Source organism: Budorcas taxicolor, chromosome 3 (assembly GCF_023091745.1).
Source record: "Budorcas taxicolor isolate Tak-1 chromosome 3, Takin1.1, whole genome shotgun sequence".
NCBI lineage: Eukaryota > Metazoa > Chordata > Mammalia > Artiodactyla > Bovidae > Budorcas > Budorcas taxicolor.
Genome location: NC_068912.1, coordinates 75,953,526 through 75,968,409, shown reverse-complemented (window position 1 = coordinate 75,968,409; position 14,884 = coordinate 75,953,526).

Here is a 14,884-nt window from a genome sequence, read left to right as displayed (position 1 = left end):
AAACTAGGAGAAGGCTTCCTGGTGGCCCAGTGGTAAAGAATCTGCCTGTGAATGCAGGAGACATAGATTCAATCTCTGGTCCAGGAAGATTTCACATGCTGCTAACCAGCTAAGCCTGTGTGCCCCAACTTTTGAGCCTCCGCTCTAAAGGTCCAGGAACCACAACTACTGAAGCTTGAGTTCCCTTGAGCCTATGTTCTCCAACAGGAGAAGCCACTGAAATGACAAGCCCATGTACCACAACTAGAGAGTGGCCCCTACTCACTGAAACTAGAGAAAGGCCCACGCAGCAAAAAAGACCCAGCACTGCCAAATAAATACATGAGTACGTAAAATTTATTAAAAAAAAAAAAAAACAGCAGAAATAAGAATTATGAGAGTAATTATAGCACAGATCTTAATCATTTCCTCATCTTTTGGATGTGATTTAAATTAAGCATTTGCTCTCCCAACTTTGTCAGGTTCAGTCACTCAATCCTGCCTGTAAGTTTAAGTAGTATCTCTCTTATGCAAATTGGAGGTCAGACGATAGGAGATAAAATTAGAAGAGTTTCTACAGAGACTTTAATGGAAGCTATTGATCTGCTCATTACTTGGCCTTTGGTTTTTAGACATCATTAGCAGGAAAAGACTTAACAGAAAAGCCTCATTAGTATAGGAAAGGTGCAATGGCATGAGAAATGCATGAAGGTAAAAATCAGGTATCAGAATTCTTTAGACATGTATGAAGTATTCCAGGTGGTCTGGAAAAGTAGAGGAAATGCCTCTATAAAAGCAGCTCTCATTTCACTTCCTGAAAAATGTTATTGTAAATTCAGATTTAACCATACATTTGAAAAGGACCTCATCTTCTCCTGTTCACCCCTTCAAACCTCAGAAATTTCAAAATGAATACGTAGAATGCATGAAACGATCAGAGGTAGAGTCCAGATTTCCCTGATGCTCTACTGAAGTAAGTTTTCTACTGTGTTATACTGTCACTTTCAGTTAACATAGTTCCTGCCCTGAAGTCGTTTATTTCTTTCTGATAAGGATGAGTACACACTCTGTTTTTTTTTTTTTTTTTTTTTTTCCCCATAAGCTTGTATTTAATTATATACTAGGAAGGGTCTATTTTCAGGAAGATTCACAAATCTTCATATAAATGTCATTCTCAACATTTAACATCATTGTACGCAAGGTAGATCAACTTTTAGAGAAATTTGTAAGTCTTCATATGAGTGTGACTGTCATCATAGAAACTAAGATTTGAAAAACATAATTTACAAAGTTTACATGAAAGACCTCAAGTTCTCTCTTCCCATAGATATATATTGGTGGGTTCTGAAAAGAAGAAAAAAAAAATTCTCATAAAACAAACAAGAAAACCATGAGGAAGATGGGCAGATGGAGAATACTATTTTTCTTACTTTATTTGGTCAAAAATGGGTCTTTTTTTTAGGGAAAATAAGTTTGACTTTCTTTCAATATGATAGAGAAAATACATAATTTGCATCTAAGCAACTTAACTGAATTCATTAGGAATGATTCTCAAGAAAGTTTTGGTTTTCTCCTGATCTTATCAAAATTTCTATAAGTGATATTTGGCCAAATCATTTTGCTTCTTAGGGCTTTAGTGTTTCCTATCAGTAAAATTATGGCCCTGATTTTCAAACTGGGTTCCACAGAGCCCCAGGTCTCCTGAAGTTCTGCAAGTATAAGGAGGAAGTCAGACGAGTAGAATAAAGTAAAATGGAGCAGCTGAGCTCTTGTCCCTCTTTTGAATTTCACTAACTGTTTCATTTAAAGATAAAGTAAGTTCTTATTATTTGAATGCATTTCTAGCTCTAAAATGCTGAGATTCCAAATGGCAGACTTAATTGTCAGATCTGGCTTTTAGTAATTGGATCAAAACAATATAGTGGGGGAAAAAAATCATTATTTTCCCCTACCTGTTTAAGTTCTTAGTTGGATTCCTCCTTACAGAAGACAGACTAACAAGAGACAAGCATACAGATTTAACATAAATATTTTGTGACATAATACTTCATAAGGAGTATTATGAGGAAGGAGGCTTCAGAAGAAAATAAAGCACCAGAAAAATAGTTAAACGTGAGTGTTTTTGTGCGAAGTTTGATGAATAATGGAAAGTCCTAGAAAGATGTAAAAGGATAAAGGTGAGCTAAGTATAGTAAACTGAGAGAAGCTTAGCAAGGCTTTTTGTTCCGAGTTCTCTGTTTTTCCCTTCATCTTCAAAGATAAGAATGTTCCTTTCTTCTAAGTATTGGGAGATCACTTCTTACAAGACAGTTTAAAGGCCTGCTTCAAGGGAAGGTCAGAAAGTCCTCCCTGCATATGCCATTTCTCAGATTCCTTCAGCTTCAAATATTTATCATGCTAAGTTGTCATAGCATGGTAAACAGTTGCCTGCAGTGTAGGAGACCTGGGTTCAATCCTGGGTTAGGAAGATCCCCTGAAGAAGGAAATGGCAAATCACTCCAGTATTCTGTCCTGGAAAGTCCCATGGACAGAGGAGCCTGGCTGGCTACAGTGCAAGGTCACAAGAGTCAGACACAACTTAGCAATTAGACCAACCAACCAAGTTGTCATGTTTGATCCCTGGGTTCAGTCCCAAGTTGTCATATTTTAGAATAGCTTATCCTGAACTCCATCAACATTCCAAAGAAATTTGCATCAGAAATAGAAATTTTAAAACGTGATCAATGAAAATGAAAGCAGGGGTGACCCCGCTTAATACCACCAAGTATAATCCACCTCACTTGCTTTTATTTATTTGTCTGCACCAGATCTTAGCCGAGGTCAGGGATCTAGTTCTCTGAACAGGGATCGAACCCAGGTCACCTGCATTGGGAGCAGAGTTTTAGCCACTGAACCACCAGGGAAGTGCCCTAATTTACTTTTAGTCACTGGCTTTCAACTGATTTTGAACTAAACTCCCACCTCCTCATAATAATGTTTAAGTTGATTTTAAGGAACATTTAGCTAGTTCTTGCCCGGTTCAGACCTGTTGAGATCACCAACCATTCAAATGGGCCTATGTGAGTATCCCATGGGGGAACCTCTTGACCTCAGAGGACCCAGTACTCCACCCTCAGAACATGATCTGAACTTGTGTCATTCAGAGCCATGAAGCTAGACCACGCTTGCACAGACCACTGATTACCTCACTTTTCTTGCCTGCAATCAACTTTGCCCACACCTTAGACCCCTCTGCCTCTTATCCCATGCTGTGTGTGTGCTTAGTTGCTCAGTCATGTCTAACTCTTTGCAACCCCATGGACTTCAGCCTGCCAGGCTCCTCTGTTTGTGGGGACTCTCTAAGCAAGAACACTAGTGGGTTGCCATGCCCTCCTCCAGGGGATCTTCCCAACCCAGGGATCAAATCCAGGTCTCCTGCTTTGCAGGTGGATTCTTTATCATCTGAGCCATCAAAATAGCCCTAACCCTTCTCTTCTGGAGAAGCAGATCTGAAATTTACTTCCCTACCCCCTTGCTTGGCTGCCTTGTGATTTAACTGTTTCTCTGCTATAATCCTTTAGTGTTTGGCTTGCTATATGTCAGGCATATGAACCTAGTTCTGTGACAGAAACTATAGGACCAAATACACATTTTTTCCAATGAGAGAATGTATTTGGTCTCATATTATGCTTATGTTGTCTTGAATTCACCCCAGTGTGGGTTTAAATCCTGGTAAAGTCAGCAAATGGCAGATATTGGAGAAATCCTGGCACGCACTTATCCTTATTTTGTTTTTGTTGTTCAGTCACTAAGTCATGTCCTACTCTTTGCAACCCCATGGACTGCAGTACACTTGGCTTCACTATCCTTCACCATCTCCTGGAGTTGGCTCAAATTCATGTCCATTGAATCAGTTACACACTTATTTAGACAACAAGCAGGCTTCCCTGGTGGCTCAGATGATAAAGAATCTGCCTGCAATGCAGGAGACCCAGATTTGATCCATGGGTCAGGAGGATCCCCTGAAGAAGGAAATGGCTACCCACTCTAGTGTTCTTGCCTGAAGAATTCCAAGGACAGAGGAGCCTGATAGGCTATAGGATAGTGAAGAGTCAGACATGACTGAGTGACCAACACCACAATTTCCTGAGGTCTTACCAGGAAACTACAATTCCAGGCCCTAGGGGAAAAAACAACAACAAAAAATTTATATAGTAGTCATGTTCTTTGGCTTCTTAAAGTTTATAGTATCATGAGCAATGTAGACACTAAACAAATCTGTACCGAATAAATATTTTCACTCTTCTTTAAAAATCTTATTGTAAAATAATTTCAGATTTACACAAAAGAAGGAGAGAATTTGATGCCAAAAACTTGTCCTCTGTGCACCTGTGCTGAATCAAATCTTGGAGACAGTTTTGGGTAAAGTAAAAAGAACAGCTTTATTATTTTACCAGGCAAAGGGGTCGCAGCAGGCTCATGCCTCAAAATTGTGTGTCCCAACCCAGGAGAGTTTGGTGAGGACTTTTATAGCAACAGTGCAAGGCTTGAGTGCTGATAAGGATCAGAGTATATGAAGGGCTTGCATTCCTTTAATCTGGCCTCAGATGGTATTCTCATGAGTTTCTGTAGGTCCTTTAATCTGGCCCCGGGTGGTCCCATGATGAACTTCTCTAGGTTATCAAACTGTGACCTTCTCTCTGAAAGATCTTTCATTTGATGGCGTTTTAGTTCTGCTGTGTGCTATGTTAAAGCGCTTCAGTTGTATCAGACTCTTTGTGACCCTACGGACTGTAACCCGCCAGACTCCTCTGTCCCTGGGATTCTCCAGGCAAGAATACTGGAGTGAGTTGCAATGTCTTCCTTCAGGGGATATTCTTGACCCAGGGATCCAAGCTGAGTCTCTGTGTTTCCTGCATTGGCAAGAGGGTTCTTCACCACTGGGAACACCACCTGTGAAGCACTCAGAAGAGCTTAAAGACACTGTTACATGTATCCCTTGAGGAAAACCAGGACTGTGCCACAAGGCTGCACTATTATTTCTTAACTGCTTCTCCTTTGTCTCTGCATTCCTTCCTTCCCCTGATTAGCAACTGTTTGAATCTGCCCTTTGCAACACAGGGAAGGTAATAGGAGCTGTGTGTCTATTCCCTACAGATAAAAATGGGGAACACAGAAAGGCTTCTGTGTGCAGGAGCCCCACAGGGTCCTGCTAATTTAAATAGTACATTCCAGTTTAATAGTACATTAAATAGTAATTCTATTTGATAGTACATTTAATAGGATATTTTAATATCCTACTATTAACATTGTCCATCACTATGGCATGTTTGCTAAAACTGAGAAATTAGCTTAGGCAAATACTATTAACCAGAGATTTTATTTGTTTTCTTTTCCAATTTTTCCACGAGTGTCCTTTCTCTATTCTCATGCCCAATCTAGGATACTACATTGCATTGAATGATGTCTTCTTATCACCTTCCATCTGTGACAGTTTTACCTTACTTTTCATGATTTTGATACTTTTGGAGAATTCTGGTAAGAAATTGTGTAGATAGTCCCTCAATTTCAGTTTGTATGATGTTTTTCTCATGACTAGACTGAGGTTGTGGGTTACGGGGAAGAATATTACAGGAACAAAGTATAGTTCAGTTCAGTTTAGTCGTTCAGTCTTGTCTGACTCTCTGTGACCCCATGGACTGCAGCACTCCAGACCTCACTGTCCAACACCAACTCCCAGAGTTTAGTTGAGTCAGTGATGCCGTACAACCATCTCATCCTCTGTCGTCCCCTTCTCCTCCTGCCTTCAATCTTTCCCAGCATCAGGGTCTTTTCCAAGGAGTCAGTTCTTCACATGAGGTGGCCAAAGTATTGGAGTTTCAACTTTAGCATCAGTCTTTCCAATGAATATTCAGGATTGATCTCCTTTAGGATGGACTGGTTGGATCTTCTTGCAGTCCAAGGGACTCTCGAGAGTCTTCTCCAACACCACAGTTCAAAAGCATCAATTCTTCAGCACTCAGCTTTCTTCAAAATCCAACTCTCACATCCATACACGATCACTGGAAAATCTATAGCCTTGACTAGACGGACCTTTGTTGGCAAAGTAATATCTCTGCTTTCTAATATGCTGTCTAGGTTGGTCATAACTTTTCTTTCAAGAAGCAAGTGTCTTTTAATTTCATGGCTGCAGTCACCATTTGCAGTGATTTTGGAGCCCACACAAATAAAGTCTGCCACTGTTTCCCCATCTATTTGCCATGAAGTGATGGAACCAGATGCCATGATCTTAGTTTTCTGAATGTTGAGCTTTAAGCCAACTTTTCCTTTCATAAAGAGGCTATTTAGTTCTTCTTTGCTTCCTGCCATAAGGGTGGTATCATCTGCATATCTGAGGTTATTGATATTTCTCTTGGCAATCTTGATTCCAGCTTGTGCTTCATCCAGCCCAGCATTTCTCGTGATGTACTCTGCATATAAGTTAAATAAGCAGGGTGACAATACATAGCCTTGACGTACTCCTTTCCCGATTTGGAACTAGTCTGTTGTTCCATGCCCAGTTCTAACTATTGCTTCCTTACCTGCATACAGATTTCTCAAGAGGCAGGTCAGGTGGCCTGGTATTCCCATTTTTTTAAGAATTTTCCATAGTTTGTTGTGATCCACACAGTCAAAGGCTTTGGCATAGTCAGTAAAGCAGAATTAGATGTGGGGTTTTTTTTTTTTTTTTTTTTTGAACTCTCTTGCTTTTTCTGACAAAATATGGTCCACTGGATAAGGGAATGGCAAACCATTTCAGTATTCTTGCCTTGAGAACCCCATGAACAGTATGAACAGGCAAAAAGGTAGGACACTGAAAGATGAACTCCCCAGGTCAGTATTTGCCCAGTATGCTACTGGAGATCAGTGGAGAAATAACTCCAGAAAGACAGAAGAGATGGAGCCAAAGCAAAACCAACACCCATTTATGGATGTGACTGGTGATGGAAGTAAAGTCCAATGCTGTAAAGAGCAATATTACATAGGAACCTGGAATATTAGGCCCATGAATCAAGGCAAATTGGAAGTGGTCAAACAGGAGATGGCAAGAGTGAACATTGATATTCTAGGAATCAGCGAAATAAAATGGACTGTAATGGGTGAATTTAACTCAGATGATCATTATATCTACTACTGTGAGTAAGAATTCCTTCGAAGAAATGGAGTAGCTATCATAGTCAACAAAAGAGTCTGAAATGCAGTAGTTGGTTGCAATCTCAAAAATGACAGAATGGTCTCTGTTCGTTTCCCAGGCAAATCATTCAATATCACTGTAATCCAAGTCTATGCCCCGACCAGTAACGCTGAAGAAGCTGAAGTTGAACAGTTCTATGAAGACCTATAAGCCCTTCTAGAACTAACACCCACAAAAGATGTCCTTTTTATTATAGGGGACTGGAACGCAACAGGAGTAAAGTTTTCTCAGCAGGACATCTTTGGTAATGTTAACCTTGTCCAAGAAGTAGAGCCCGTTTTCTCTACTGGAAGGTTACTATCTTTTTTTTTAATTTTGATTTTTACTTTATTTTGCTTTACAATATTGTATTGTTTCTGCCATACATCGACATGAATCTGCCATGGGTGTACATGAGTTCCCAACCCTGAACCCCCCTACCGCCTCCCACCCCATATCATCTCTCTGGATCATGCCCTTGTACCAGCCCCAAGCATCCTATATCCTGTATCGAACATAGACTGGCGATTCGTTTCTTACATGATAGTATACATGTTTCAATGCCATTCTCCCAAATCATCCCACCCTCTCCCTCTCCCACAGAGTCCAAAAGTCCATTCTATACATCTGTGTCTCTTTTGCTGTCTTGCATACAGGGTTATCATTACCATCTTTCTAAATTCCGTATATATGTGTTAGTATACTGTATTGGTGTTTTTCTTTCTGGCTTACTTCACTCTGTATAACCTTCCTTTACTCTTCAGCGGCAAGCAGTCACTGAGTCCAACCTATACTCAGAGGAGATTAAGCTTCACCTCCTGGAGGGGAGAATGTGCATGTTTATTATTTGGAATTCTCCTTCAAACAAGTTTTCTCTCTTCATGCCATTCCCAATACACAGTTTTACAAATTATGGTAAGTGTCGTATAGGAAAATAATGCAGTGTTGTAAGAGAGATAATAGAAGAGATTAATTTTGAAAGCTCTTTAAGCAAGATATCAACCTTCAGGTCTCCTAGACTGATGCCCCTTAAGGCATGGAACAAGCAAAGTGAAAATTACAAGGGAAAAATGTACAATTATTCTTCCTTTCCTCTCCTACCACTCATAGCAGGAATTACTTATAGATACTCAGGACTGGTGGTGCTTAGAAACAGCATCAAAAAAAAAGAAAAGGCAAAGTAAAAAAACCTGCAAAACTCTATCTGGGAATCTGGGACATGAACAGAATTCTTGTACTGTAATGATGGTTACTATTGATACACAGAGCATCTTGAAAGAATTCTTGAAGAAATAGCTAACTTCTGCAAAAGAAAAGTAAAAGGTCACAAATTGCTTTGCTACCTGAGAGGTATAATTTGAGAGATTATATCCCTTTCCTTCCTTTATTTCATATTTATTAAACCCAGTTATACTTATTAAAGACAAGATATATAATATGCAACATCACATAATCTCAGTCTAATATATTTCAAGAATATAAATGTGGAAAGTAATCAAGGCAGGGTTATGGGTGGCAATAGGCTGGAGATGGCATGAGAAGAGTTAAATAAAATGAGTCAGGATGTGTGCACATTCTTGCTTAAGTCGTGTAACTTCAGTTCATGGGATAAATGAGAAACTGGCAGATATAAATGTATAGCCTTAAAATCTTTGCATAATAGGATATGAAACCTCAAACCCCTTGTGAATTTGCAAACACTTTCCTGAGATGAAATACAAATGTTAAGAAAACTAATATTTTAAATAAAATAATAAAAGACAAGTGCATTATGAGATCAAAGAGAAACTAGATAGATTAGTTAACTGAAACACTACTTTCAGCAGAAATGTAGATGAAGTGAGTAGATAAAAGTGCTTTCTAAGCTTCTTTACCCTTGTTTTGTATGTTTTTACTTTCTTTTCACAGCTCACTGTCCTATGCCCTATTTTAGAGCCTTTTTTCTACTCATCTTGGGAACCTCAGGACACTGAGGAAATTTGATGTTCAGATATTTTATTTTTAGGATATCACATTATATAATATCTTAGGCTGGTGTCATTCATTTCAAAAACTGCTGTTTTTGAACAAGAACTGAGAAAAATGTACCCAGTAGATATGAACCTTTTATATTCAATCTGTCTTAAAAACACCTTATAAAGACTCAGCAATCCCTCCTGAAAGCATTTTTTTTCTTTTATCCATTAACAAATACATATGTGACTCCAGGTTCATTTTCAAAGTCTAATGCTTATACCTCTATTTCTGGTAGTTTTTTTACAATTAATTAACATTCTTGAGAGCACAGTTAGGCACAACATTGAAAAAGATAACTTGTATTTATTTGGTTTCCCTGCTGTGTAAAGGATGTTAAGACTCCAGTATACTTCATCTTTTGAAAAACATCCTCTTGTTCTCCCATCAAGGATACCCATGAAATCAACACGTAGAGAAAGAAAAGGAGAAAAGTACAAAGATAAAGAGTAACGAAGGGTGTTGTATATATGCTGAGGCTCAAATATCAATAGGACTCTGCCACATAAATGTCCCACAGTTGTGTTTGCTCACCACTCAAAGTACTTTTTTCATGTTAAAGGAAGAAAAATAAATTGTAGGATGTCACTGACAAGATCAATGTCAATTTTGAAATTCTGCATGGAAAACAATAGTGAGCTTCTGACTAGCAACTATCATAAAGTCAAAACATCTTACAGTTTTATGCCAAATTAGTAGAATTATTTTGCTATGGTATTTATTTGGAAAACTTTTCATCAGTTCTACCAAGCATTTGATTGGTGCATCTTGGTAATATAGCCAGTCTGAGGTTTAGCAGAATTCTGCAGAAGTTAAGTGGAACAGCAATCCTAGAATGCTGCTGAAATACCCTGGATAAGCCAGGCTAGTTATTAGCTTTATTGCTAACAAAGAAGAAAATCGTGTGTATAATTATATGGATTGCAGAGCCAGCAATGAGAGTTGGCACCAGGGAATTATCTCCTTGCCACCATTTCTTCATCAGGATCAGAAGTTGCCTATATGCCTTCAAAGGAACATGAGGTTGGGAACAAAATAAATGTGTTTCCTTTTTGTAGCAGATGGTGTTTTGCCCCTAAGCAAACTTCTCTCTAACCCCTGTCAGTTAAATTATGTTCAGAAGTCAGTGAACCCAATGAGTCAGTGACTTTAAGCTTCTTATGGTAACTATAACGCCAATACACTATCACTGGTAAAGGACTTCCTTGGTGCCCCAGTGGTTAAGAATCCACCTGCCAATTCAGGGGACATGGGTTTGATCCCTGGTCCAGGAAAATCCCACATGCCACTGGGCAACTAAGCCCATGCACCACAACTACTGAGCCTACACGCCCCAATTACTGAAGCCCATGCACCTAGGGCCTGTGCAACGAGAAGACTGCGCACAGCAATGATGAGTAGCCCCCACTCACTGCAACTAGAGAAAGCCCACACACAGCAATGAAGACTCAGTGCAGTCAAAAATTTTTTAATAAATAAGTAATACATATAATATTGCTGGTAAAAATGACTACATTAATGAGAATAGAAAATCATGAGAACTGAAGTTCAGAGAAGTTTGAGTGTTTCAAAGTTATAAAGCTAGTAGTAAGTATGTGTGTGTGTGTGTGTGTGTGTGTGTGTGTGTGTATGAATGTGCTGGGGATTTGAAACTAGAACCTAGGTCATCTTGCCAGGCTAATCTACTTATATCTCTTGTTCATTGTCATCACTATAGTAAGTGATACACCAAAATTTTGAGGTCCAGTCACAGATGCCCAGCGCTTAGGTGGCACAAACAGATATGAACACAGAATCAGGTGAGCCTACTTTAGGCCTACTTGCACATTCTTATATTCTTATTCTGAAAGGCTTCTTTAGATATCAGCTGGTCAGTATCAGTATCAGTTCAGTCGCTCAGTCATGTCCGACTCTTTGCGACCCCACGAACCGCAGCACGCCAGGCCTCCCTGTCCATCACCAAGTCCTGGGGTCCACCCAAACCCATGTCCATTTAGTCAGTGATGCCATCCAAGCATCTCATCCTCTGTCGTACCCTTCTCCTCCTGCTTTCAATCTTTCCCAGCATCAGGGTCTTTTCCAATGAGTCAGCTCTTTGCATCAGGTGGCTAAAGTATTGGAGTTTCAGCTTCAGCGTCAGTCCTTTCAATGAACACCCAGGACTGATCTCCTTTAGGATGGACTGGTTGGACCTCCTTGCAGTCCAAGGGACTTTCAGAGTCTTCTCCAACACCACAATTCAAAAGCATCAGCTTGTCAGCCATCCTTGAATCTCTCATATCTTTTGTTCAATTAAGTGAAATAATATGCTAATTTACCAGTATAGTTCCTGACACAAAGTAGACATTCTCCCTTATCCAGATGCATTCCTATCCCTCTCTCCATTTGTAGTAGAAGAGCCCTCACTTTGGAATTCAAAGGACCCTTGTGGACAATGATCTTGAATCATTCAGATTTCTCCTTATTAACATGAAGATTGTAACACCTGTCCTACCTTTCCCAAAAAGTTGTAAAAATCAAAGCAGGTAATGCATATAAAATTGTTGTGTTTTTTATTCATTAGCTGATTTTCCTTCAGAATTCCACAGCATTTTTATGAAGCATCATTGCTTTAATCCACTGAGATTTCTTTCCTCTAGTAAAGAAAACTTTGTCATTATCCTTGGTTCTCTTTGGCAAATAATGATATCTATAGATTAGAAAAATTTGTTTCAATATGTCCAATGCCCAGAGATTTATAAGGAAAAAAATGGTCCCTGTAAACTTTGTCAATTTGGGGATATTGGTGAGATAAAATATTACCCTGCAGAATGAAGATAAATAACAGTTCCACATGGCCTTATGGTTGGAAGCCTCTCAGCTCACAGATGCAGCTGCAGCAAATAATAGCCAGGGAGTAATGATCATTGTGATTTCAGTCCATTATTACAGGAACCCTGATATACATAAAATGTAGGTCAAAGCATTCTGTTTAATGCCATATTTATCTTCAGAATATGAAGCATGAGAATGTAGTTCCAGCATTAAAGAAATAGAGGTGATAAATTAGCAGTCTCCAAAGTGCTATTTAAATGACTACAGTCAATTTCTATCTCCTCATTGAGATATAAATTCCACAAGGGGGAATAAACCATGTTTATTTATTTATTTACTTCTTATCATCTCTCAGGACTTGGTACATTGCCTGCCTTATGCAGGCCCTCAATCAGATGCATGTAAAATGTTTGATTCATTAGTTTCTTGACTGAAACCTGTATTGTTGCACTTATTTATTTACAACTGTTTTCCTTACTAAACTAGTTCTCCATGTGGGACAGGATAATATTGTATTGATCTTTTTCACCCCCTATCTAGAAAGGTGTCTATTCAGTGAATAAGTAGACATAAGAATGATGCTATAAATATAAGAAGTTGCTGCTGGATATTGTTTTTTGCTCTGGGTCTTAAGCACATGTAAGAAAATGCGAGATCTATAACGGAAACAGTTGTCTTCCAGGATTAAACCTGCAAGAGGAACTGATCAGCGAAAGAAGGCAGAAACTATTCTGGATAGAAAAGTTACAGGAAAGACAAGAAAATTAATGGGGTGTTCTGGACATAGACTAATTGGCACAGAAGACCAAAAGTAACTCTGGAACAAGGAAAGAGCAAAAAGTAGAGGAGGAAATTCATGGAGTCAAAAAAGTTAACATAGAATGGTAAATACAGCATGTTGCTTTTAAAATATTAGAACACAAAGAAAATTTTAGAGCTAAGTTATGGATTTCAATTGTAAGAATTAAAAAGAAAACAGCATGGAGACAATTATTAGACGCTAGTGATGTGTTTAGATGTAACTTTGTGAAGAATATGGCAGTTTTGATTGTGAAAGCCGTGGTTAGAAATATAGGGACCTGTATTTTTTAAGCTAAATAAGTAAATTCAGATTGTTGGCTATAATCCAACAGCTGCTGTGCAAGGAATAGTGTTTATGTCTTGGAAACTAACAAATTATATTTGGCCTTTAGTCAAAAGTGAATTAACCAATGCTTTTCCAGAGAGATTACATAAAATTTGCCATCATATTTTCCATAAATTGTATTGAACAACTTGAAATTCTGAGGGAAACATCAGGAAGCAGTTGATTTTTACAAGCACATTCCCTTGTATATCTCATTCTTTCATATAAAGATGGATTTTGATAGTTTATCTATTTCCAAAATATGCCTCCTACAGTTTATGAAAATGAGAGTTTTAAAGGTGAAAAAATAGTTGAACAGTATATTGTGCTCCCCACAATGATTGATTCCTTGACTTAAATTTTCATTCATCCTGAATTTTAAAAAGAATCTGTTAAGGTATTGTATATACCTTGTATCATCTGACAGAGAGCAGAAGTTATCATGCATGGTGGTCATGAGATGGCAGTTGTTTAAACACTTTATATCTAACTGGATACTTTGAAAAGTTAAATATCAGAGCAATTCAGAAGTACAAAAGTGGAAAAATAAATATGATTTTGTTTTAGCATTATATTTTAGGGTACATAATACAAATGTAAATACTGATTTGTTCAATATGGAAAATAAATTCATTTTAAGAATCTAATACATGTAAAGGCTATGGTTTTTGGAGAAGAGACCAACTTATACTGATGTTTCTTAGGACTGCTATCTCTCAAGTCATTTCCTCTTGAAACGATACTGTTAAAATTTTTCCTGAGTAATGCAGAGATATATCTCTCTTTTATCTGTCTACAATTAAAAACTGAATTTAATGATTCAAAAATAAGTCTATGGAATATTGTATCCCAAGGATTCAGTAAATATGTCAAAAATCTCTATAAACATACATTTATGCATAAGTAAATAATTTGCATCTAAATTTTAAAATTTCTTTTGTGGGAAATAAATGTGCTAAATTGAGCGTTAAGAGAATGAAGAAGTTTTCCCAGTTTTATCACTAACTACCTCTGGATTTTGAAAGAGTCATTTAGCCATTTGTGTCTCAGTACATAAAATAAGGAGAAAGTAGTAAATATTCTTCAAGCTTATCAAATAAATGAAATTCTATGATAACATTAACTACTGAAAACAACTGTTATAAATTGAATTGATAAAGTGAAGAATAATATCATTAATCATTATGGATTGAGTGCTGATATCTAAAACCAATAATCCATTGCAAAGTAATTAAATATATGCAGTGGGTTATAGAGATCATTCTTACACTACAGTTAACATGTGAGCAACAATGGTTCTACTTCAGTTTTGTGAAAGATACATTGTAGGTTTATACAAAGATTAAGCTCATGGAAATTGATAAACTGTCAAACACATTTGAATAAGCACTGATGATAGGTTTTAATTCTATTTCTAATTAATCTCCTTACTATCTAGCTTTTTTGATAGAAGTCTGAAATATCTATGTTTGTCACTTGAGTTAATAGTGTCAATATTATTAGCAGTTCAAACGTGTATTAACATTTTTGTATAGCTAGTTAGCAAGAGATTCTTATATTTGGGGGCATTTGTCACCTGGTTAATATTAAAATTAGAAAAATAATATTGATCTTTATTTAGGTTCACCAACTGTAGTCCACATGATGAAGTTCAAGCCACAGCATTTGATTGGTTCTGGGGCATGAAGTGAAGTGAAGTCGCTCAGTCATGTCTGACTCTTTGCAACCCCATGGACTGTAGCCCACCAGGATCTTTGGTC